Genomic DNA, 25,029 nt, shown 5'->3' on the forward strand with positions numbered 1-25,029 from the left:
CTATTCTCATTCCTTACCTATTGCTGTAGTCATCACACCCCCTAACTCATATTCCTGTCTCTGGCCTCATGCCTATCCATCCCTCTCCTTTAAAATTATCTTTCTATGTCAGATATGGTTGTCATCTTTAAAAGCCCAGATGGAAACTTGGAGCATATAAGAAATAGAGAGCAGCTCTCCCTTCGCACTCTTTGACTAAACTCTTCAGGAAAACAGTCATGATCTATATGGAAGTCCATAATATCTCTGAATATGAAACATCCCTCCCCGGGGTCATGCAATATCCAACCTTCATGGCCATATGCGGGGGTTCTGGTTATGTTCGTAGGATCCCACATCAGAATAACCAGGCTGAGAGAACACATGAATGCCATTTAATCCTAATACTTTAGATCATCCACATTTCTGACAAATGGTCTTTTGGCTCCTGCCTCAACATCTTCAATGACTGGGAACTCTTTCTGAAAGTTTATCTCTTCTTTACAGAGTTCAGAAAATGAACTTGCTGCCTTCTTGAAGCTTTGATTTATTGGCAAGTTTTAAATATTTTGAGAATATTTGGAACAAGAAAGCAGAATAACACGGTGATTAAAGGTACAACCTTGGATGATCAGTACATCTGTGTTGGAATAATTTCACTACTTACTAAATGACCTCAGACAAATTCCTCAATTGCTCTACTGCTTTGTTTCTTAATCTGTAAAATGGGGATAATATCATTACTCATCTTCTCCCTTTTAGGGTTCTGAGGATTAAATGAAGTAATGCTGGTAATGATACACAGCACCCAGTCCATAGCAGGGGCTTGGTAAGGCTGGACACCTGCCCTGGCTCGGTGGGTTTTCCACATTTTTTTCCACCTTTCTGTATGTTATGTGATTGGTGGTGCTTCCCAAGTCTTGCCCATATTCCTTTATATGTGATCCTTTTGAAATGAGGTATCTGGGCTTGAATGCTGCCCTTCAGATGTGATCTTCAGGTCTCAGAATGCTAAACTTACTCCAACTTGCATCTGAGGCTTAATAGTATTCATGCAATCTGGAATCTTTTAGGTGTTTGGAAAACCACACAATCCCTTCAACCTACAACAAGTTTTCAAAGGGAGAAGCTTCCAGGTGCTTTCCCTGGGTCTCAAGCTTTGCTGAATCATAGCTCCTCAGGCCTGCGTTCGTGCGTTTGTGCTGGGATCCAGCACAGAACCTAACATTGGATTCTGTTAAATACCTTATCACTTTTCTTCTAAAGAAACTTTGGAGACTCCTTACGACCTACAGAATAAAATCCAAACTTGGAAACCTTGCTGTCTGATTTCTCTGCTCTGCATCAGGGATTCCCAGAGGTGTGTGGATACCCCTTGCACTTCCAAACCCACTGTTAACGACATGCACAGTTTTGCCACTTGTGGTCTGGCTAACTACATATATTTGCCTCTCTCCTGGACTGTGAGCTCCACAAAGAGTTTTGTTCTCCCTTGTGGCCACGATGCCTGGCACAACATAGATAACCAACAAATATTTACCAATTTTAAGTTAGGATATGATTCTGACACCAGCTCCCTTCACCTGGGTGGAAACGGTCAGAGATGGCCCATGGCCTGCTTGAAGTTCACGTTCATGTTGCTTTCCATGGTTCCTCAGGTACCTATGCAGTTCTTTTTGAAAGCTCGTCTTTGGCTCCATAACACTCTAGATGTCAGGTTTTGCTTCCCTTTTTTTTTTTTTTTCTTTAACAACTTCATTGAGATTTAATTCGTATACCATAATATTTACCTGTTTAAAATGTACAGCTCAGTGGTTTTAGTGTATTCACAGACTTGTGCAACCATCACCATACCAGTTTTAGAAAGTTTTAATCACCCTGCAAAGAAATCCCATTGAGGGGGCAAGCACTACCCATTCCTGCCCTCTACCCCCATCCCAAACCCCTGGCAACCACTAGGTGCCTCCTCCAAGCAGTTCATATAAATAGAACCATACAGTACGTGGGCTTTTGTGACTGGTTTCTTTCACTGAATATACTATTAAGAATGAGCCATGATGTGGTACGCGTCAGTTCTTTGCTCCTTTTGACTGCTGGGCAATATCCCCTTGTATGGATGGACACGCCACACGTTTTGATCCATTCGTCAGTGGACGAACACATGGGTTGTTTCTACTTTTTCCGGCGATCACTTTCAGTGCTGTCTGGATACAGTCCAATGAGGGTCACGGGAGAACAAGTAGAGGGTGATTTTTAAACGTGAGTAAATGATGCACACAGAGTACGTTTTAGGCCAGTGATAGTGCATAGTTCACAATGTGCCCACTGCCAGGCCCATACCCTCTTCCGGGTTCTCAAATCCCTTTTCTATGGAGATTATTCCTTCCCTTCTTAGTTAATTTCCTTAGATTCGACAGGCATCAATAGTGTGCTGTGGGCGAACACCGCCTTCTGAAAGCTCTGTAACTGGGGCTCTAAACATCTCGGATGCAGAGAAGGATGAGCCTGTTGAGTGTGCAGGATCCTTTACTCAGCCTTGAGCTTCTATTCGCTGGCATTTTACAGTCACTTCAGGCTGGAAGCAATGCTGTGTGCAGTACTCCAAGTTCACCTGTATGTGAACACGGGACACTGAGGAAAAGGGTCTCAACAGCCTGACTTCCTCAGATATATACAACCTCCCCTCCCACTCCACACAAACTTGTTTTTACTCTCCTTGCAGTGAGGGCAACATGTCAATCTCTTTTCAAACCCCACGTGGAAAGCCTGGCTACAGTTTTGGTAATAATGAGGTACTTTCTCCTCATTTATGTTAGCACTCTCACCTACTTAGCCACAAAAAAAACCCAGTATAACTTTGCCTGAAGAAGTCTCTAAGGATGCTGGCATTATTTGTAAATCAATTGCAAATGGTACTCAGATATGAAGTTCTTACGGGGTCTTCTTTAAAGCTTTGTATTATTCTATGTGGACATAAATAGATACTTATTTATTTAAAAAATACTTTGCGGGCTGTAAAGGTAAATGCATAAATAGGACCTACAAGAATACTCTTTACTTTTATAATTAAAACCATTCATTTCTACCAAATTTTCTTCACCTTTCTTTTATTTCATTCAGACTATTGTTATTATTTGCTCTACTGGGCAAAATTTCCAGAATAGCTCAAATTAAAAATATGTACATAAGCCCCCACCCCCTTACTCTATTAATGCCATCAACTTTTCTCCATAAAAGAATCTCATTTTATGCCTTCATTTTCCACCTTGAACTTTTGGGTACAAGAAAGTGGGGGTGAAATACCAGTTCAGATGCCTGCAATTGTCTTGGAATATTTTTCTGCACACTCAAAAGCCTCCATTATGGACAAAGTCTGATGTTCCTTCACCACAGTGATGAATGTTGACTTAGCTCAAGAAAAAAACTAATTAAAAATGTTGTGGAAAATGCAAACGTGGTTGATTTAAACAGCCAAAAGGAATTATCCTCCTGCAGTGTAAACTACCTATGGAGTGTTAAAGTTCCTGGAATCAATTATAGTTTCTAGAAACCAAACAAATCATGATCTTACTCTTGTCCCCAAATGATAAAACAAAGGTTTGGTAAAAGAATACTATGCATTACAGTGTTAACATTGGCTTTTAAAATTTTCTGTTTGTTTTCATTTTCTAATTTTTAGATAACTAAAGCCTAAAACTGCAGCTAAATAGGATATTTTAATTCACCATGATTACCATAAAATTCATGAGGTAGGATTTTTTTTCTTAACCTTTCTTATTCACCTACTCCTTGCTCCAGAATTTCATTTTGGAGTTTATCAGAACAAAATTCTTTCGCTGTGCTCTCCAGTCCTGTTTGCTGAGTTCCACAAGGTTTGCTGACAAGTTCTACTTGAGTAAATCGTATTTAGACAACTGTATATTTCATTTAGGCCTTTTGCAATGACTGGGCCAAGGTCAGTTTTATATTCTACTGAAATCATAAAGTGACACTTGAGATAAACAGAATGTTTACTCTCTCCATGTGAGCTGAGGCTGATATGTAAATTTATCCTTATTCTTTCATCAAATTTGCATTTACCCTCTTAGCCAAACACTACAGACTTCCAAATCAAACAGTTTTAACGATGGTCAACTCTTTATGACCGATGGCCATATCAGAGAAAAAGAAACAGCCATTTATATTAAAATGAAAAGCACAGTGCAACATAACTCTTCTCTCTAGGTTAGTGGTAATTGGATGAACTTTCATACAAGAGGTGTTTTGATGCTTCGCTGCTTACCAGTAATTACCACGGTCTTCTGGCTTTGTGTGTGCCTGTGATGTGCCCTTTATCTGTGACAAACACACCCTACTTACCTATCATCATTTTTTTTCTCTAGTCAAATAAACCAAGTACCTCTAAATAGATTCTTTATATTAAAGAAGGAGAAAAGAAAGGAAGGCATGACAGAAAGACTTGATCCTCTCCTCAAATGAATAACTTCTTGGCTAAATCTAGCAAGAAGACACAATCAATAATGACAACACACAAGATAGAAGACGAAAATCAAAACTCTAGGTTTGTAGACAGTTGTCTTCCTATGAGGTTATTCTGTTTTCCAGTGTGTGCACTCTACAGAGGTGACTTGCCGCCTAGGGCAAGGAGGTGTGTCACTCGCTTACTCTAAGGTGAACTGGAATCTCTTAGGTAAAAAGCTCCCAGTGCCCAAATAGCCTCAGGCCTGGTGAAAAAAGCCACTCCCAGCAGCTTAAATCTCTCTGATGCAGTTAAACAAGAGGGAGCCTCTGAGAACGTGAGGGATAAAATTAGTACCTGTGTTTGCTTTCCATTCTTTTTGAACAAAAGGAGCTATTTCTGTGTTATGAGTTTGCAGAACACAGAGGGGATTAAGCAATGGGACCACACAACTCACCCCTTTCACGTTGGGGGCTGGGTTACACACTCAGCATAGCTCCCAGGGAGCGGTAGCGCCCACTAGGTTTTATTCCCTCCTGAAACTTGGGCTTTCGGGGCCTTGCTCAGGAGGAACAGAGCTCCACAGCCCTGCTTGCGTTGTGTTTTGTTTCGGCACCAAATGCAGTGCTAGCAAGTTCAAAGCAAACGGTCTGCGAGACAGGCTGCACAAAGAAGAAAAAAGTGGCATTCTTTCAGGAGCTCCCGGATTCTGCTTCCTGTAAGGAATAAAAAATGAAGACTGTTGGCGCTGAGCCTTGCTAGGTTACTGAAGATCTCCCACTTGGAATGTCAGACACATCAGTAAACGACTTGATCCAGCAACAGAACTAACATAATTCACGCCATTGATACAACAGGACGAGTGTCTCTACCCAACTTCAGTGCTTGTCTTATGAAGAAGAAGACCAAGAAACAGAAAGAAAGGAAAAGGGAAAGCAAAGAGGCAAGGGAGTGTGGGGGAAGGCAGAGGACACAGTTTCCTTTTCAGTGTGGCTGTCAAATGGCGATCTAATTGTGGCCGGGCTGCAGGAGAGCAGATAGCTTTTCTGAAGCCCGCAAGTATTTCTGCCATTCACCAGGCCGAAGGATGCCACACACAGTCTGTTTGTTCAACATAAGCAAACAGATTGTAAACTGGCTGATAATTTTTGTACTGACAATGTCATTTACAGCTGTCAGCCTTTCGTCTGCCTTGTTTGCTTTATTCAAATATGAACCAAGTGGACCTCCCTTCCAGCGCTTTCTTCTGCATTAAAATCACATCCATTCCCTTCCAAGCTGTCTTATCTAAAATTCATTGGAGGCCAATCAGTTGGCTGAATGCTTTGTTGTTTCCATGGAGGCAAGAAGTCTAGTGTGGACTTTCGGGGATTAGGAAGTTTCAGATTTACAGCCTTGAAGTGCGTGTTTCTTTCAGTTAGCTTCTTTTGATTGCACAGAGGCAGGACATTTAAATATAATTTTATGTCTGAGCCGGGAAGCAGTGCTTTCAAAACGTAATCATTCTAGTTTGTGGCTCCCTCTTGCCAGCACTTGGCCTTACTTCTTCTGGTTTAGTCCTTGGAATGTGCCACCCTCGAGGCATGGATTGGCATTCTTCCTCTGCCCCTAGGTCACGACAGCTCCTTGGCCAGCAGGCACTGCTCAACTGCATCTCTTCTCTAAAATCCTGGCTTTGATCCTGCAGCCTGTCAGGGTGTCACCCACAAACCTTGAAGCCTCCTCTATTGTGAGTGGAGGTTGCAATACTTTCTGTTAAATAATTCACATCGGACTGGCTGTCTGGTGGCGGGCAGGCAGCTGCAGATATTGCCACTTTGCTCAGAGAGTACAGGCACAGTTTCCTCAAAAAAATAAGCCAGCGGCAAAGTTGCCTACTTCCCTGCACCTGGTGCTGGTGAGAGTTCCCAGTTCCAGGATGTGCTTAACTCTGAGCTTCAGCCTCATATTTTAAGGGCAACATCAAAAAAAGAAAAAAAAAGTGATGTTTGCTCCTGGGGATGGGGAGCCTTGCTGCATTCTGGGGAAAAAAAGGTGTTCTTTTGGCAAACGTGATTTTTGGTCTCTCACTCCAAAAAGCGATATCTTAAAATCATCCATGATGTATTAGGCAATTCATTACTTACACTGAAGCCTGTAAAACATAACATCACTGGGACTCTGATTTGACTTATGACTGTGGCAATTTGTTTAAATTTGTTTCCCAGTGCTTAAAATGGCATAAAGTGAATCGTCAGTAAGTGAATATTGAGAATATATTATGCGTAACAGTAAACTAATCACAAAAACTTTTTTATATTTAGGATAATTTTAAGTCGCATCCCAACGGATATTTGCTACTTTTTTCCTTAGATTTATTGAAACCAATCTCAAATATTTGTTTAATATCAGCTCTTAGCTTAGAATACATAAATTCTACTACAGGTACCAAATGAATATTACTCATGAAGTCATTTGGGAAAAGTTTGAGGTAGTGTCCAATCTCATGTTAGGTGGAATTCGGTAGAAAGTATGTATTTTTAAAAAGTTTCAGAGAAAAGAAGTCTCAATAGAGGTTGCTATATCAGGGAATATTCATTCTGTCTATTTAGTCAACATAAGAAGTATACAATAGAATGAGGAGGTTGGTAATTTTATGTGATAACAAGCTGTGCTATTATAAAATAGACTCTACTATTTGCACTTATGTGAACTAATATGTTGTAAGGACTGTGATCTGGTACATAGACCTGTCTATTCTTTTTTTTTTTTTTTTTTTTTGAGACAGTCTCCCTCTGTTACCCAGGCTGGAGTGCAGTAACACGATCTTAGCTCACTGCAACCTCTGCCTCCTCGGTTCAGGAGATTCTCCTGCCTCGGCCTCCTGAGTACCTGGGATTACAGGTGTCCATCACCACACCTGGCTAATTTTTGTATTTTAGTAGAGACGGGGTTTCATCATGTTGGCAAGGCTGGTCTCGAACTCCTGAGCTCAGGTGATCTGCCAGCCTTGGCCTTCCAAAGTGCTGGGACTAGAGACTATCTGTTCTTTAATATCGAATGTTATTGACAGTCTGGAGTCCCCATAGTTACAATGTGTCCTGCTCTCTTGGAAGGCCATGCCATTTGCTACAGCTGAGACCTTGTTTCCCTATGACTTCAAAGAAGATCTTCTTGTAAAACAAAGCATTAGTCTTTGCTTTTTATCTTTAAAACTTTAATCCTGCTCTGGTGTATGTAGGGATATTTAGCTGTCAATATCCTGTTTTTTATGTTCTACTGAAACGATAATAATTTTAATATGTGAATTAAAATAAAATTGATCTACCTACTAAATTTTAGGCAATTTTGATGCTATATAGTTGATCAGTCACTAACGTATTTATCTGAACCTATCCCCTACCATATAAAAAAGTACAGCACCCTTTGTGTGCAATTCCAAAAAGCAAGAAACTCTGAATACTGAAATTTTAACATGACATGTACTGAACTGAGAATATGTAAAATCTTTGTTTATTCTGCATGCATTGGCTGCAGAAATATTTGTGTTTGATTGTGGGATTGCTCCCCTAGACCCCACTGGGTATATTATTAAACACATGGAATACTGTTCATCTTATCTTTAAAAATCTTTAAGTTGCTGGATTCTGAAACACAGTCGGACCCAAGGGTTTGGACAGCATGGTGCATACCTGTCTAAGGTGTGTTTCATGGTGACTCTGTGAGAAGCAGATTAACATTCATGCAAACTATTAAGACTTGTGGCTGAAAGGACTCTGCTGTGAACAGACAGGAAGAAAATTGTAATTAGAAAAGGCAACTATAACTTTGACCATGCGTGAGAGAATAGAGGACAGGAATTGGAGAAACAAGTTGTTGGTACAATGGTCTGTAAAGCCAGGACAGTGGACAGCATCAATTTGATGTTTGGCAAACAGTAGGTGGAGAGAAGACAAAGAGAAAGAAGGATAAAGCACATGACAGAAAATCGAAATAAATGTGTCATCTGAATGAGGTGTATATGCTACTTCTTTGCACAGATATTGCAACTCTTCTACAAGTTTGAAGTTACATCAAAATAATTTTTTTAAAAGTCCATAAAACTCCAAAGGAAGCACCAAAGAAAGCGAAGCACTCACAGAAAAATAAAGAATCTTCTTTGACGTTTTCTCCCTTTCCTTTCAAGTGGCTAAAGCTGAAGTGAGGAATCAGAAATGCTGCAAGAGGAGGAAATAAGAGAGTATGTAACAATAAAGAAAAATGGGTGGAGAAAAAAAAGAGAAAAGGGGAGTATATCTGAAAACCATGTTTTGATGTTATCTAACTCTTGAATAGTAGCTTACCGAACATCCCCAACTGTGGGGCTCTGGACACATTTCTTAATCTGTGTGTGCCTCAGTTTCTTCATCTGTAAAATGGGAATGACATGGAATCCATCTCACTGGATTGCCATGAAAAGTAAATGAATAGAGATTCCAAACGAAGTCTCACAAGCACTCAGCAGATATTTGCCACATTTGCTATTGAGATGCTTATTAATATTATTCCTACTGTGTGCCAGGGTGGTGGGCCAAGAGTTTCTCATTCATTACCCTCTTTTTACTTACAACAATGCTCTCAGGTAGATACTAATATTGTTCCCACTTTACAGATGGAGAAACTAAGGCTTGGAGAGCTTAACCAACACAGGACAAATATGTGAGGACTTGCCTAGAATTAGAACACATCTAGGATTACAGGGATGGAGGAACAAGGTCTGAGGGAAGGCTCAGCCACAATAACCGCAGGAGGAGACTGGAGCAAGGAGCAGCTGCTGGGGCATCACATGTACATGGTAGTGCAGGGGCCTCCGAGGAGCCACATGAGGGGCAGGTGAGCAGGTAAGCTGGGCAGTCCTCCCTCTACCTCCTGTGTTAAGCAATCCCAGAGGATACTTGCCTACAGCTTGACAGTGTTACGGTAGTGCCCTCTTATGCTTGAGGAATACATTCCAAGACCTCACTGGTTGCCTGCTACTGTAGATAGCACCAAATCCTACATACCATAACCAAGCCGACCACTAAGTGACTGATGGATGGTGGTGTCTACAGCATGGAGATGCTGGACAAACGGATGATTTAAGTCCTGCACAAGACAAAGTGAGGCAGTGAGGAATTTCATCATGCTACTCAGAATGGCACACAACTTAGCATTTATGAAGTGTTTATTTCTAGAATAGTCCATTTAATATTTTTAGACTGTGGTTGACCACACGTAATGGAAATGGTAGAAAGTAAAATCATGAATAAGGAGGGACTACTATATCCTGCTAAATGTCTAACAAATGGCTCTCTGGTAAAAAGTGTGTGTGCGTGTGTGTGTTTATTACAGATATCTAGGAGAAAATATGGGAGAAAAGCTCCTTGAAATTGGTCTTGGCCATGGTTTGTTTGTTTGTTTGTTTGTTTTTGGTATGACACCAAAAGCACAAGCTACGAAAGCAAAAATAAGCAAGCAGGACGACATCAGACTAAAAAGCTTCTACACAGCAAAGGAAACAATCAACAAAACAAAAAGGCCGCCTATGAAATGGAAGGAAATATTTGCAAACCATAAATCTGATAAGGGATTAATATCCAAAATATATAATACACAACTCAATAACAAAAAAACTTGAGTAGGTATTTTTCCGAAGAAGACATATAAATGGCCAAGTACATGAAAAGGTGCGCAACATCATTAATCATCAGGGAAGTGACAAACAAAACCATAATGAGTTATCACTTCACACCTCTTAGGATGGCTATTATCAAAAAGACAAGAAATAACAAGTGTTGGTGACAGTGTGAAGAAAAGAGAACCTTTGTGGTTGCTTGGAATGTAGACTGGTGCCACAGTATGAAAAACTGTATAGAGATTCCTCAAAAATTTAAAACTAGAATTATCATATGATCCAGCAATTCCTCTCCTGGTAATATATCCAAGGGAAGCAAAACCAGAATCTTGAAGAATTATCTTCACCCTCATGTTCATTCTAGCATCATTCGCAATAAGCAAGACGTGGAAACAATCTAAGTGTCCACTGACAAGAGATCAATGAATAAACAAAACGTAGAATATAATGGAATACTATTTAGCCCTTAAAAAGACAGAAATCTTGTCATTTGTGACAAAATGGATGAACCTGGAGGACATTATGCCAAGTGAAATAAGCCAGACACAGAAAGGTAAATACTGCATAATCTCACTAATACATGGCATCTAAAAAGTCTGATTCATAGAAGCAGACAGTAGAATACCGGTGATCAAAGGCTGGGAGGTGAGAGAAATAGGGAGACACTCACTGGTCAAAGGACACAAGGTTTCAGTCATAAGATGAAGAAGTTCTATAGATCTAATGCATAATAGGGGAATGTATTGATAACTTGGAATTCTATGAGAACAGATTTTAAGGATTAACACACACACATACACACACACAAATAGTAACTAGAGTAGTAGTGGACCTGCTAGTTAATTTGACTATGGTAATCATTATGCAATATGTATGTATATCATATCATCTCATAGTGTACCTTGAATATGTATTTTGTCAATTAAATATTTTTTAAATATTAATTATAAAGTCCATATAGCTAATTGATTTTAACAGAATTCTTTTGTTGATTTTGCTGAACTTTTGCACTTATAGCCAACTACAAATCAATTCTTTTTTTTTTTTTTTGAGATGGAGTCTCGCTCTGTTGCCTAGGTTGGAGTGCAGTGCTGCAATCTCAGCTCACTGCAACTTCCATCTCCACCTCTCTGCAACCTCAAGTGATCCTCCCACCTCAGCTTCCCCAGTAGCTGGGACTACAGGTGGGCACCACCACACCTGGCTGATTTTTGTCTTTTTAGTAGAGGTGGGGTTTTACTGTGTTGGCCAGGCTGGTCTCAAATTCCTGACCTCAAGTGATCTGCCCGCCTTGGCCTCCCAAAGTGCTGGGATTACAGGCATGAGCCATCATGCCCAGCCTGTAAGTCAATTCTTGATCACTCTCAGATTCCGCAAAGAAGCTGCTCACCTCAATGATGAGCAAATGCAACTCCAACATGAATGTTAGTTGATGTTTTTGTTGATGTTAAGTAGTAAAATGAAAGTGAAACAATGAGGACATATGTTGGGACTTCATTTGTTCATCAGTGGAATGAACGGCTTCTTTGTTGAATTGGAGAACAGTTTTCAAATACTCAAAAAATATTTCCTGAAGTGTACTTTATGTGTTTTCATAATATAATGGCTATAAACACAGCCCATTTTTAAGTTTAACCTGCTATATCAACATTTTCTCCACCACTTTCTTAAGTCTAGACAATCAACGAAACAATAAATCCAGCTCTGATCTGCAGCGTTTGCCAGTTTCCATGGTGTGAATATTCTCATTACAGATGAATTCAAACTACCAACATCAACATGGATTTGGGAAGAGGTGCCAGCAGGATACCACTATCTACGGTCTCATGAAGGAGGAAGCATTTGAATTTGGCTTGTAAAACATGGGAAACTTTGTATAGACAGAAATGGAGGGAGAGAACATTCTTGGCAAAAGATACACTTAAATAAAGGCAAAATAGGGAAACTGTTTTGACATAGAGAGGCATCAAAAGGCCTACAGAGGACACCAAGAAAGACATGCGGGACCTTGGGGAAAAAATCTAGAATGAGATTTCAAAGGACCCTGAATGCCTTTCTTATTCTATAAACTTTCCTTTTATCCCATTAAAGGTTTTGTTTCCTTTTGCTTTTGTTTGGTGGGGAATAATTTGCATGTTTGTATTGTTTTGTTGTGGAATGGAGGACAGAAAGGAAGCAAGAAGGATGGTGTGAAATGAACAGATTTGATCTGTAAGGATAGCACTCTAATAACCAGAGTTGTGGAAGGGATGGAAGCTGACAGACTAGAGGTGGGGAAAGTTGGGAGGAATTTACAAAAGTCAGCACCAGAGGGAATGAGACAGCACCAGGCCACAGCAACAAGAATGTCAGGTCCAGTGGGCTTGGATGAGGCCTAACTTACTGCCCTCCATGTCCCCAATAATCTAAACAAGGCCTGGCACACAGAAGGTGCTCAGCGACATTTGCTGAAGGAATGAATGACAGAAATGTAAAGCAGGGAGGAAGGGGAAGAGATCTCAAGTATGTTCATATCAGGAAAACAGCTCTGAATAGTACTGAGTTCTATATGATAAATGTAATGCATTCTATATCAGAGTTTCCAAAAAATATTTTTAAAAACTATGTTGCTGCTGAAACTAGCTCTGATGGGAAGTTGAAAGAATTGCTTATAAGCCACAACTTTACAGGAATTTTATATGTACTATTGAAGTAATGTGGATAATGTAAGGAGATTTTTCTGAATATAGATCACATTATTTTTCTGAGTACTTGCCTTATTCTAACACTACGTTCATTCTTTTTTCCTTCTTCCTTTTCAAGGGGTTAATAATCTGCAAACAATCTATTAAATGCATTTATGGAAACTTCTTATTAAGAAATGCTTCTTAGTAATCCACCCATGGAACAACTTGGGACTTTTTTTTTTAATTCAATTATTTCTTTTTCATCTAGGTAGGAAGCAGTTGGGAAGGGTTATAGTGAACTACAGGAATTAAAGCTGAATCCAAATTTTGAAGTGTGTTAGTGGCTGCAAACTTCCTTCTCCGAACATGGGTATGATTCAGTATTAAAGTGCCGGGCTCCTGGATGATAAGAAGTCTGTGTGTGTGGGTGACCATTGTACGTACATGTCCAGTTAATCATTACAGGCTTCTCTGCTTATCACCACAGTGGCGCTGACCACAGGCCAGGCAAGAGGAATGATGGATTTCTCCTGAGTTCTTGGCAGGAACTGAGCTCCACTGGTTTTATTCTGAAGCTGCTAAGAGATAGCCTCCCACCCTTGCCCTTATCACTTTTTCTTTTTCTACATCCTTGAAATTAATGAGACAATGAGTTGGCTGTGCAGACTGTTTCCAGGCCTGTGGCTGCTAAGCTAGTGTCCAAGTCTGGCTGAAAGGTGGGAGGACTACGACCGAGAGATGTGGGGTTTCACTACATGATGCAATGCTCTAACTTGCTGAATCATAGTTCCCAATTTCCTGGAATCCAAGAAACATGGCCTTGTTTACCCCTATTTGTATTTAGATTCAAGGGCTGGACATTTAAAGATCACCTGTCAGTCAATCCACTTCCTTAAACTAAAATCCCCAAAGCATTTTTGTAAAAACTTTTATCAAAGTTTAACAGGCAGAGAAGAGAAGTGAACATATCATAAATGTACCACCCGGTGATTTTCCACAACCCAAGCACATCCTGCAACCAGCACCCAAATCAAGAGATGGAACACTACCAGCCCCTTGGAAACCACGGGCTATTTCCCTTCCAGTCAATGACTTTACCCTCCCCAAGATCCCAACCGTCCAGCCAGCAGCATGATTCGTTTTGGGACTCTAAATAATTGGAGTCACATCATATTGACTCTTCTGTGACTGGCTTCTTTTTCTCAAGTTTTATCTTTGTGAGATTCAACCATATTTTTGTGCTTATAGCTCACTCTTTTCTCATTGCGGTATACTATTACTTTGTGTGACTATACTATTATTTGTTCATTCTAAAGGTATTGTTTTTACACTCAAATTTCTGGGAGAGGAGTTTTCGCCACACCCCAATACATTCAGACTTTGAATGATAATTTTAAATTCTCTTTTATCATTATTATTACCTTTGCTGTCTCCTAAATCCAATTATTCTAATGAACTTCTAATGATTTCATGACTTCATCTCCCTTCTCATCAGATTCATTTACAAACATCACCCAAGAACACAGATCTGACCACATCTCTTTCCACTGTAACTTCTCTTGCTGCAGTCTCCTCACCCAGGCACTCCTCGTACTCCCCTGCTTGGCCCTTTCCTATATCTTGCCTAATCTGCTTTGAAAGCACAGGATCTACTTTTTCTTTCTGGGACTGCATCATTATTTCTCCAGCCCTGGGCATATGTTCAAGGGTTTCTTCAGTCTAGAAGTTTCTTATCCCCCTTATACAAGTGTCAGAAATTGCTAACCCATCTTTGAAGACCCAGTTCATATTATCCAGTTTCAGCTCTGGTCCCCAGTTTACCTGTTTCAAAGTCAGCTCTGTAAGGCTCTGCCCCTTCCACTTGCCTGTGAGCTAGCAGGTGTCTGAGGACCTCGGGTTTGTTCCCAGCCTCTCTCACCTCTGCCCCCAGGTGTCTGCTCCACGAGAATAGTCTAGATGTTCTCTAACCCATCATTTCTTCTTTTATTTTCACATTCCCTGAATTTGTTCTGTCTCTTTTTTCAAGAAAAATGTCTGTGGGATGGCATGCCTTTCGAGGGCTGTGTGCAGATGGGTGAGGAGGAGAGAGCTGTTCTGATGCCCAGTTCAAGAAGATTCTCATCCAGGCTTGTTCTCCTCTGAAAGCTCTCATTGATTGTACCTTCTTAGTGTTGTTTTCCAGGTAGAATGAGGAGAAGAGCGCTGTGCACATGAGTAGCTGAAATGCCTTTAATTCCCTTCACAATCCTGCAAGCTTAATGTGCTCAGACGTGGCCAAAGGGAAGAGGAGGAAGCACAGCTGCCAGAGAGGAGAGACAGCGCGAGGCAAGGCAGGCTGGCTTTGCATCGTCCTTCTATTCATGTACAGTCGTCATGGTATAACAATTGCATCATCACATACACCAAAATGTCACAATGTCCTTATTTTCTAAAATTCTTAATGCATGGTATGACAGGAAAAACTTCTTCTGATTGTGAATTTATATGAAAAGCCTTCTAGTGGTAGAACATTTAAATTACATCCAGTTATACATTCAATGATTCACCTTTTCTGAAATTAATATAATCATGAAAAATCAGGACTGCCCTAAAAAGTCTATTCTTTGTCTCTGTTACTGATTATAGAGCCAACCTCTCAATCTGTTGATGAGTCTTTCTGCATGCCTTCTTTCTACATGACCCTGAAAATGTTTTTAATGAGAACTCCTAAGGAGAAATCCGAGTTTCAGAAGACATCAGAGTTCAGAAGAAATTAGAGTGAATGTGCTTGAAATGTAGACATTTACTGAGAACAATTTCATGCAGAGGAGAGAAATAAAAGACTGAATCCAGGCTGGAAAGTTAAAAACTGGCCAGTTATATCAATAATATGTCAGTTCTCAGCCTGTCCCTTCTCTTGACATGTGACCTCAAGATTATCACCTTAAAAAAATAAGTTCTTTGAAAGTAAAAATACTCAAGAGTTGACTGGGATTTCCACTGCATTTTAAACAGCTCATTTGTATTCTCCTTGTACCCTAAAAGACCAGCTCGAAAGCAGTGAAGAGCATAAAGCAAGAGGCAGCTGGAAAAAACCAGGTCTTGAAATGATAAATGTAATGTTTCATGTCAGCAACTGGAATTTTTTTGTAGTGTTACTGTCTTGGCCTGCTGACAGCGTGATTTAATGGCCTGGTTGCTCCATGGGTTGACATGGCAACCACGGAAAATGCCATAAATATCTGAGTGTGAACGTGAATGGTATGTTTACATTGCATGTGGTGCATTGTGTGACATGTGGTGGCTGTTGTCTCATCCAGTTGGAAACGTCTGGAATTGACAGCCATGTTTTAGAGCCATTTGGGCTAAAACAACTCTCACGACAGACACTTTACTGCAAGTCCGAAGCTGTGCATTTTTGTGTATATTTGAGAAATTAAATTCAGTGTTCAAGGGGCCAGAGGGCCTTAACACAGTTTGCCATGTGCCATAAACCATTTTCTATCTCAGAATCAAGACAATGTTGGATTTCTTCTGTATTCAACACGGTAGAGAACAATTTTGATGTTTATTCAAAATTGCATTTAGTGAGCACTTCCCTAGATTTACTGAAACCCAAATTTTAGAATTGGAAAGATTTTTGAAATAAATTCTAGTCCAATAATTTTATTCCTTAGGCAAAATGACAAAAAAGAAAATGGCTTATTAGTTGCATGCTCCAAGAGCTTGTAGGAAAGCAATGACACCCGTACTTCCCTGTGCTTAATAGATTTTTGCACATTCAGAGAAATGTGAAATCATGTTTTAAAAAGAAGAAAAAGGGAACTGAAAACTGATTGTGTTGTATTGACCATCAACTCCCCTGAAGACCACCAGAAAAACCTTTCTATCATGCAAAACTGTAAGTCACACCATAGTAAGATAGAACACCACCTTGATGGGTCTTAATAGTGGCTGGAAATGAAAATTAGGGTAGGGTATCAATAGCGCCCTAGGACTTAGGCTGAGGGATTTTTAAGATGTTCTTTTCCATGTAGGCAGCTGGTTTGAACTGCACGGAGTTTATGTTATTATAGCTTTCAATTAGCTGGGCACAGCAAGGCCAAGCTAAGAAGTCAGTCTTTCTAAGGAAATGGTTTGCCTTAATACATGAATTGTTTAACTCATTTATGGTCTAATTTTCAGAAACAGGTATCACTGGAACATGCAACTCAGCTACTTTTGCTTGGTCTTAGTATTATGTAACATATGGACAGGAAAGAATGACTAGTTTCAGTACTGTTTAACACAGGGGCAAGACATTATGAAAAGAGCCAAAACATACCTCTTTTCTCAGTAGCCTCAGGTAATTCATTTACTCTCTCTGGCTCTTGTTAGCTCACTCATTCATTCACTAATCATATTCACTATCGAGTGCAGATGATTCTTGACTTACCATGGCTTGACTTAAAATTTTTTACTTAACGGTGAGAAAGCAATGCACATTCAGTAGAAACCATAGTTCAGTGAATTCGGAACTGATCAGAATATCAGTGAATTCTGATCTTTTCCCAGGCTAGTAATATACCATACAATACTCTCTCATGAAGCTGGACAGTGGCAGTGAGCCACAGCTCCCAGTCAGCCACGATCACAAGGGTAAGAATTGGGACTCTACAGTATACTGTGCTGCCAGATGATTTTGCCCAACGGTGGGCTGATGTGTTATGAACAAATTTAAGCCAGGCTAGGCTAAGCTATGATGCTCACGAGATTAGGTATATTAAATGCATTTTCAACTTATGATGAGTTTATGGGAAAGTAACCCCATTATAAGTCTGAGAGTGTCTGTACTTGTTAAATGTGCCCACTTAGGATATAAAAATAAGACTTGATAACTGCCCTCAAGAAACCTACCATATATACTCTTGGTCATTTAATGTGTTACCATTATGTTAGATTCTTAAGTTTCAAGGAGCCAAGATGTGCTTGGGTAACCACAGGAGATAATTTTTATTAAAAGTGCTTTCCAGGATGTTAAAAAGCACAAAAAACTATCTCAGCAGCCAAAAGCCAGGCCTTATGGAGACCAGAAACATTTTTGACCACAATTCAGGTGATTATAGGAGCTCTGGTGATCCTAAAACCACTCTGGGGGTCCATCTCCTTTCCAGAGAGAGAGGAGTTGACTGGCTGATTAATCACGATCCAGTACGGTGTACCACAACCTACCCAGGTTTTCATACCAGGCCAACTCATCGAGCAGCTCACAGACAATGCTGTCCCTGGATCAGTGCCAGGATTCAGTTGTGTGTCATTGGATGTATCGCTCAGTCCTGCCACACTCAGCTATGGTTCATGAAACAGTTCCCATGACAATGTGTATGAGAAAGACCTGGGGCATCTTGCTCTGAAAGCCTCTTGGGAAAGATGGATCCCCAAAGACCCATAAACTGCCCAGGGTGAATATATGCTAGGCGATAGAATTATAAAATATTTTAACATTTCAATTACATGAAGTTTTTCTTTTTAGAAATTGTCTCATTAAGCCTTACTTGCTTTACTGAAGCCCAAATCTTCACTAGAATCAAATGCAACTCTCTGTACCAAAATTATTTTATTTCTTTTTTAAAAAAAGTTTTTATGGTATGAGATTTTACTGTATTCAAAACAATTAGGGAAAATAGCTAAATGAACAAACAGAAAGAACCAGGGAACTGAAATGGAAAAATGGAAAATTTTTAAAATCTTAGTCTTTCTTTTACTTTTCTGTTTTTTTTTTGTCTTTAATCTTGGTTTTGCAGAAGAAGCAAAATATTGTCAGTGAAGAAGAGACAAATTTGTCACATCTTAATTTGATGGTAAAGAATTGCCTTTAATCATTGACCTTTCTTTCTTTGTCTTGGGATCAAACTGTAACTATGGAGCCTATTTTAACACGATGTCTGAGAGAAAAGGGTTTAACCTCACTGAAGGTAGCAAACGTTGTCCTTCCCACGCCCAGTAGGTATTGATGTGTTTGGTTTAGGGACCCATTCATCACAGCACTGTGAGCAGTCATCAGTCACACCAAGATGGGGACTTTGCCTGCCAGACTTCTAATTTGCCTTGTTCGAAACTTTGAATTTGCATTGAAAAAATGAAAACTTCTCTGTTGTTTTCGGTATGTAACAAATGGAGCCTGTAGCAGTCCGTTCTTGCACTGCTATAAAGAAATACCTGAGACTGGGTACTTTGTAAAGAAAAGAGGTTTAATTGGCTCATATTTCCACAGGCTATACCGGAAGAATGATGCTGGCATTTTGGGAGGCCTCAGGAAACTTATAATCATGGTGGAAGGCAAAGGAGAAGCCAGCACTTCACCTGGGTGGAGCAGGAGGAAGACAGAGAGAGGGGAGGTGCTACACATTTTTAAACAACCAGATCAGCTGGGCGCGGTGGCGCATGCCTGTAATCCCAGAACTTTGGAAGGCCGAGGTGGGTGGATCACCTGAGGTCAGGGGTTCGAGACCAGTCTGGTCAACATGGTGAAATCCCTATACACTTAAAATACAAAAAATTAGCTAGGCATGGTGGCAGGCACCTACAATCCCAGCTACTTGGGAGACTGAGGCAGAAGAATTGCTTGAACCTGGGAGGCAGAGGTTGCAGTGGGCTGAGATTGCACCCCTGCACTCCAACCTGGGCAACAAGGGCAAAACTCCGTCACAAACAAACAAACAAACAAACAAACCAAAAAATTCCCAGATCTCCTGAGAACTCATTATCGTGACTACAGCTCCAAGGGGGATGGTGTTAAACCATGAGAAACTACACCCATGATCAAATCACCTCCTACCAGGCCCCCCCTGGGGATTACAATTAGACATGAGATTTGGGTGGGAACAAAGCTCTAAACCATCTGAGAGATCATGTTTAACTTTTTGGAGCTGCAGTGCATGTAAGACTCTTCTGCAGTTTAAACCTTTTTTGTACAGTGAGATATCTTTACTGTGAGAGACCAAGTTTTCAGCTCACTCTGTGGCTGACTTCTGTGGCTTCTCAAGTGACCTTGTTATTGAAAGAATAAAAGTAGATTCACAAATGAAGGGGTCACAAATGTAGTGCACACATGGAAAAAGGAAATGCCACTAGAAACAATGACACCCCAGTAGCAATGAGTAAACCTAGCACCCAGATCTTCATTTCTATACCATTCTCCAGTAAAAGGAACCAGGGTTCTTTGGAGACATGGCTGCGTCACAAAATATACACAATGAACATGGTACAGCTTGCAGTTCCAGGAAGCAAGGAAGTGATTGGGGAGGGGGAGGGGGGAAGGACGCAATGGTGGAGAAATGTCAAAGGGACAAAGGAAACAACGGACAGAGCTCCTGATGGCCAAAGCTGGAACAATTAGACCAACAAAATAAGTAAAACAATATGGGACTATAACCCAGAGTATAAAATAAATATTCATGATTTCATATTGATATAAAAATAATAAAATAAATGAATAAATGGGATAGGAGACAAAGGTCTCCACAGAAATTCCCAAATCATTTATGCAGAAATTCTGCCCTCCAGGAGGTAAAGCATAACTCCCTGCTCCTGAAGACTAGACTGCATGCGGTGACTTTCTTCCAAAGAGCACAGCATGAAAAGAGGGGAAAAGGAAGCTTACGGTGGAGAAGCCAGACAAACACCACCTCAGCCAGATGATCAAGGTCAATGTCAACAGTCATGAGTCATGCTGATACAAGCTGAACATTCTCTAATCCAAACGCTCCAACATCTGAAACATTTTGAGTGCCAACATGGTGCCACAGCAGAAAATTCTAAACTTGATCTCATGTGACAGATTGAAGTCAAAACACATTCAAAATTTTGTTTCATGCCCAAAGTTATTTAAAAATTTTATAAAATTACCTTTAAGCTATGGGTGTATGGTGTATATGAAACAAAAATAAATTTCCTGTTAAGACTTCGGTCTCATCCCCAAGATATCTCACTATGTATAGGCAAATATTTCAAAATCTGAACAAATTCAAAATTTGAAATACTTCTGGTCTTCAGCATTTCAGATAAGGGAGACTCAACCTGTAGAAGGTGCCTTTGATATGATGTGCTAAGAATGGCTCTTTTCCTCTGTGGTCTTCCTTTCAAAAACCATCAGTCCAGGATAATTATGAGTAAAACATTAGACAAATGCCAAGTGAGGGACATTCTGCAAAATGCTCCATCAGCACTCCTCAGACTGTCAACGTCATCAGAAAAAGGAAAAAGTCAGAAACTGTCACAGCCATGAGGAACCTAGGGAGACTTGAGAACTAAACATGCGTGGTAGCCAGGTGGGATCCTGGGACAGGAAAAGGACGTTAAGGTGAAAACTAAGAAAATCTGAATGAAATATGAACTTCAGTTAGTAATAATGTATTAATCCTGGTTCATTAATTGTGATAAGTGTACCACATTATGATGTTAATGATAGGGGAAAATGGATGAGGGGGATATATGGGAACTCTCTGTACTACCTTTGAAGGTTTTCTGAAATTTAAAACTGTGTTAAAAGGAAACATGTTAAAAATATGTGCTAAGAAAGACCCCCCCAAAATGCCACTTTTTAAAACAAATTTATGCCATTCCTCTCACAATTCTTCACCCCCTGAGAACTGAAGTCAGCATAGCTCCCAGTCAGTGTCTTAAAACAACACTGGGGCCAGTCATTTTTTTGTACTTGTATTAAACAATGTTGGACCCAAGCAAAAATCACGTACCTGCTTGCTTCAGGAAGACTTGCTTGTCAAAAATAAGGCAGTAAATCCACTAAAATAGCTAGCTTATCAAATCCAGTACATTTCTTATCAAGGGTTGCTTCAAGACCCTTGGCCTTGTGGGGCTTACCAACTGAGAACTGTTAGGGTAGAAACCCTGCCCAGTCCCAAGCCACTCCCCACCTTGCAGAAGCTACCTTAGAAGTCCCCCAGTGCAGACCCTGACTTTGTCAATCTGAGACACTGTCAAGATTCTACCAAGGTGGTATTCTCTTATACTACAGTAAATCTAATAAACTTGGTTTTGTTCCATTAACAGGTTTTTCTGGGGTCTTTTGGGAATTTGACAGTCAATAGTAATAGGGGTTGAAACAAGAGAACTTCATCTTCTTTTTTAATAGTATCTTGGTATCTTCCAATTAGCACAATCTCATGTCAGATTAAGAGTCAGTTGAAGCAAAGTTCAACTCCTATCAGGGCCATGTGGTTTCTAATCCACCTACTGCTGCCCACAATGGTGCTGTGAGTGCCTTGGGCTGCAGGTGCTGTGCAGGAGAGAAAGGGGCTTCCATACTCTGGGTTCCTGCTCCTCTCTGCTGTGAGGTGGCTCCAGGCTTGCATCTGCTGACAAAGTCCCAGATCTGTGTCTGTGCTCTCATTAAGCCAGCTGAGTGATTCTCCCTCACTAGACCAACAGAATGTCCTGAGTACTGGCTTTAACCACCAATTTGGCCTGCAGCTTAGATATTAACCTTGGCTACAGGGTGTTTAACCCGACCATAGTTAATGTGGCCCAGCAGCTGGCACCCACAGCTGCCTCTTGTGTTTGCTGTGTGCAGGCAGGCCCTCCTGCAGCCCTTCCACTCCATCCAACAGCCAAGGTAGCTCTGGAGGTTGATGGAGGCCTTATTTCAGCCTAATCAGGCCATCATACCATTGTCAATCAAATGCAGCGTCCCTTGTAAACTCAGGGCCACCCTCTGAGTGCTCTCCAACCAGCGTTTCTAGTTTCTGGTTTTCTCAACACCTCACCTTGCTCAAGATTTCCATCCTGACGAAGGAGGTCAAGTCACAGGTCCCTGAACCCCTGCTTCCACTTGCCTTACTCTTTTCCCTCCACAGGGGCCTTTCTCTGGAGACACAAGACAGTTTCCCTTTCATGCCTGCCCAGGATTTCCTCTATCTCATGGTGTGCTCCTTCTGGGGTGAAAGTCATGGTATCTGTGGCAGACATGGAGACACAACCTCAGATCTCCAAGAAAAGATTGGTTACCCAGCAGCGAGGAAGAACGTCCCCTAGGTCTGGCACTGCTTTTGAGCCATGGTACTCTTCTTGGGTGGCCCTCGAACAATGAGCAAAATACTGGTACAAGGCAAGGCCATCTCCTCCCAACATGGGACCGCTCTATGGGCGGTCTTTGTGGCAGAGCTCCTGGTTGGTCTTGGGGGGCTTTCTCAGAGCAATGCTGTGCTCTAAGAGTCCTCCCTTTTAATCCTCCCTTCTCCCCTTCTTGTCCTGCTAGTCTCAGCCCCACAGCATGGTCTGAAGGCTCTCCCTGTAAACTCCTGCTTTTTTCCACTTTGCCATTTGCAGTTGCTCACAATAAATCTCTTGCTCTTTTACCTTCTTCTTGGCATCTGCTTCCTGGAGGACACGAACAACTCAGTTCCTGGTCAGCAGAGCCACGATGGAATATGGCTGAATGTGAACATAGCTTATGAAAGAGTAGGTAAAAAATCCACCAGGCTCATATTTTCACATTATATTTACACTCAAGTATATGTAGTTAGCCCTCTTGAGAAAAAAAAGAATCTATGCCGGCTACCTACCTTCCTTGTACAGGAAAATCAGTTTGTATGGTATTTACATTTTTCTTCTTTAGTAACTTGAGATATATTAGAATCTTTAAATCTAATGATTTAGAATTTGATTGACAAAATTAATGACCTTGTGCTAAGCGACTCTAGATCACTTTCCTCTGAATGCAGCACCCACCTTTCTCCACCTACTTAGGCCTTTTAAACTGCATCATTGGCTTCCTTCCATTTGGGCTCAGCCAATGGAAATCACCAGCAGAAGATGTGACAGTGAGAGAGACTGAAGCTGGGGAGGTGCTCTTTCCTGCTGTCTCCCTGCTGAGCCACCATGGTGTCTACTGAAGGCCGCAGCACCTATCAGTGGGTGCTAATTGCTCTGGGTTCTGGTGGCTCCTTCCTTCCCTGGCCCATCAGGCTCAGGTTCCCTAACAGCTCCCCACTGCGACTGTCCCTGGGAGACTGCACCATCACTCCCAGCACTTCCCAGACCCTGTGCCAAGTTGAGTGTGCCTGCCAGGGCCCTGAGAGACTGAAACAGAGGCCAAACACAATTTTTTTCAGTTATCCAAATTCACTTAGTACAAGTTCATTTATTTTGTCACTCAAATTCTAGATTATTATGTTTAAAGATTCTAACATGTTTCAAACATTAAAAATTAAAATATAAATACCGTACAAGATTACAAAAATTAATTTGTATAAGATAAAAAAATTAAAATATAAAATACCGTCTATCTCTAGAAATGTGTTGAGATAACTACTGAAATAAAAATCTGCTTGAGCTTTATTATGGAATTCTTTCCACCAATTTGCCATGAGAAACAATGTAGAATCTGTCAAAAGCAATAATCAGTCATAGCTGAGTTTGTTACAATTCAACATACTCCATGAAAGAAAAGGTCCCATCTGGATCAAAAGTCTTTTGGGATTAGCGAATGAGATTTTTCTGGTTAATATAATTGTTTTTTGTCCTTGAACAAGTATCTCCACCCCGCAGTGGGATTCCAATTTCTCCCACACATTGAAGGGTGACATGAACAAAGTGATTCCAGACAGTGTTTCTGAAACTCTTTTTTTTTTTTCTAATGGTTCCTTTAAGAAAGCTGTGATCTTCCTCCTCAGACACAATATGAATCTATTCCTATTCATAAAATAGGGCTGTAATTTCAGAGTTTTGGAAAAGCTTGTGTCCCATAGTCCTTGAGCCTTAAATTATAAACCCTACATACAAGCACACACACACAGAGACACACATACACAGACACACACACACATAGGTGCACATACAAATACACACAGTTCAACATAGGAAGGGAGAACTGCTAAATTTGAAGGTTAGTCAGGGAAAGCAAGGGACCGAATATATACCAATATATTTGTGTATGTGCACACACATACACAAATGTCATTTTTAAGTGAATCTGAGTTTCAGAAAGTCTGTTCTTATGCCACAGGTTTACGGTTGGTTAAATTCAGTCCTAGAATTTCAAATGATTCTTACATTGTTCTAATGCTTACCCAATTCATAGAGATAATATCAGGAAATTTGGGGGTTTCTACTAGAATGTATAAAGTGTTTCTAAGTCAAATATTTTGAACTAAATTCATGAGTTTCACTTCATTGTCCAGTGTCCACACTGTCTCGTCCATGTGCTATTCTTTTTGCTTGTTGCACCACCATTGACAAATCGCGCAAGTCAGAAACGGAGTAGCTTTGATGATTTCTCTTTCTTGTCAACAATTCCTAACAATTATGTCTCGAAT

The 25,029-nt window shown here is 40.6% G+C and overlaps 1 long non-coding RNA gene across 1 annotated transcript; it reads right to left on the minus strand.

Annotated features, from left to right (window-relative positions):
* Window positions 1-1,832: 1,832 nt before the first annotated feature.
* On the minus strand, window positions 1,833-22,152 carry LOC105527084. The gene is made up of 4 exons (XR_001004194.1): window positions 21,451-22,152; window positions 8,110-8,193; window positions 2,805-2,942; window positions 1,833-2,590 (listed from the first exon to the last, which is right to left on the minus strand). It is a non-coding gene; the product is annotated as an uncharacterized LOC105527084 (long non-coding RNA).
* Window positions 22,153-25,029: the final 2,877 nt, after the last annotated feature.

The sequence above is a fragment of the Colobus angolensis genome, unplaced genomic scaffold, assembly GCF_000951035.1.
Source record: "Colobus angolensis palliatus isolate OR3802 unplaced genomic scaffold, Cang.pa_1.0 Scaffold117, whole genome shotgun sequence".
In the NCBI taxonomy this organism is placed as follows: domain Eukaryota; kingdom Metazoa; phylum Chordata; class Mammalia; order Primates; family Cercopithecidae; genus Colobus; species Colobus angolensis.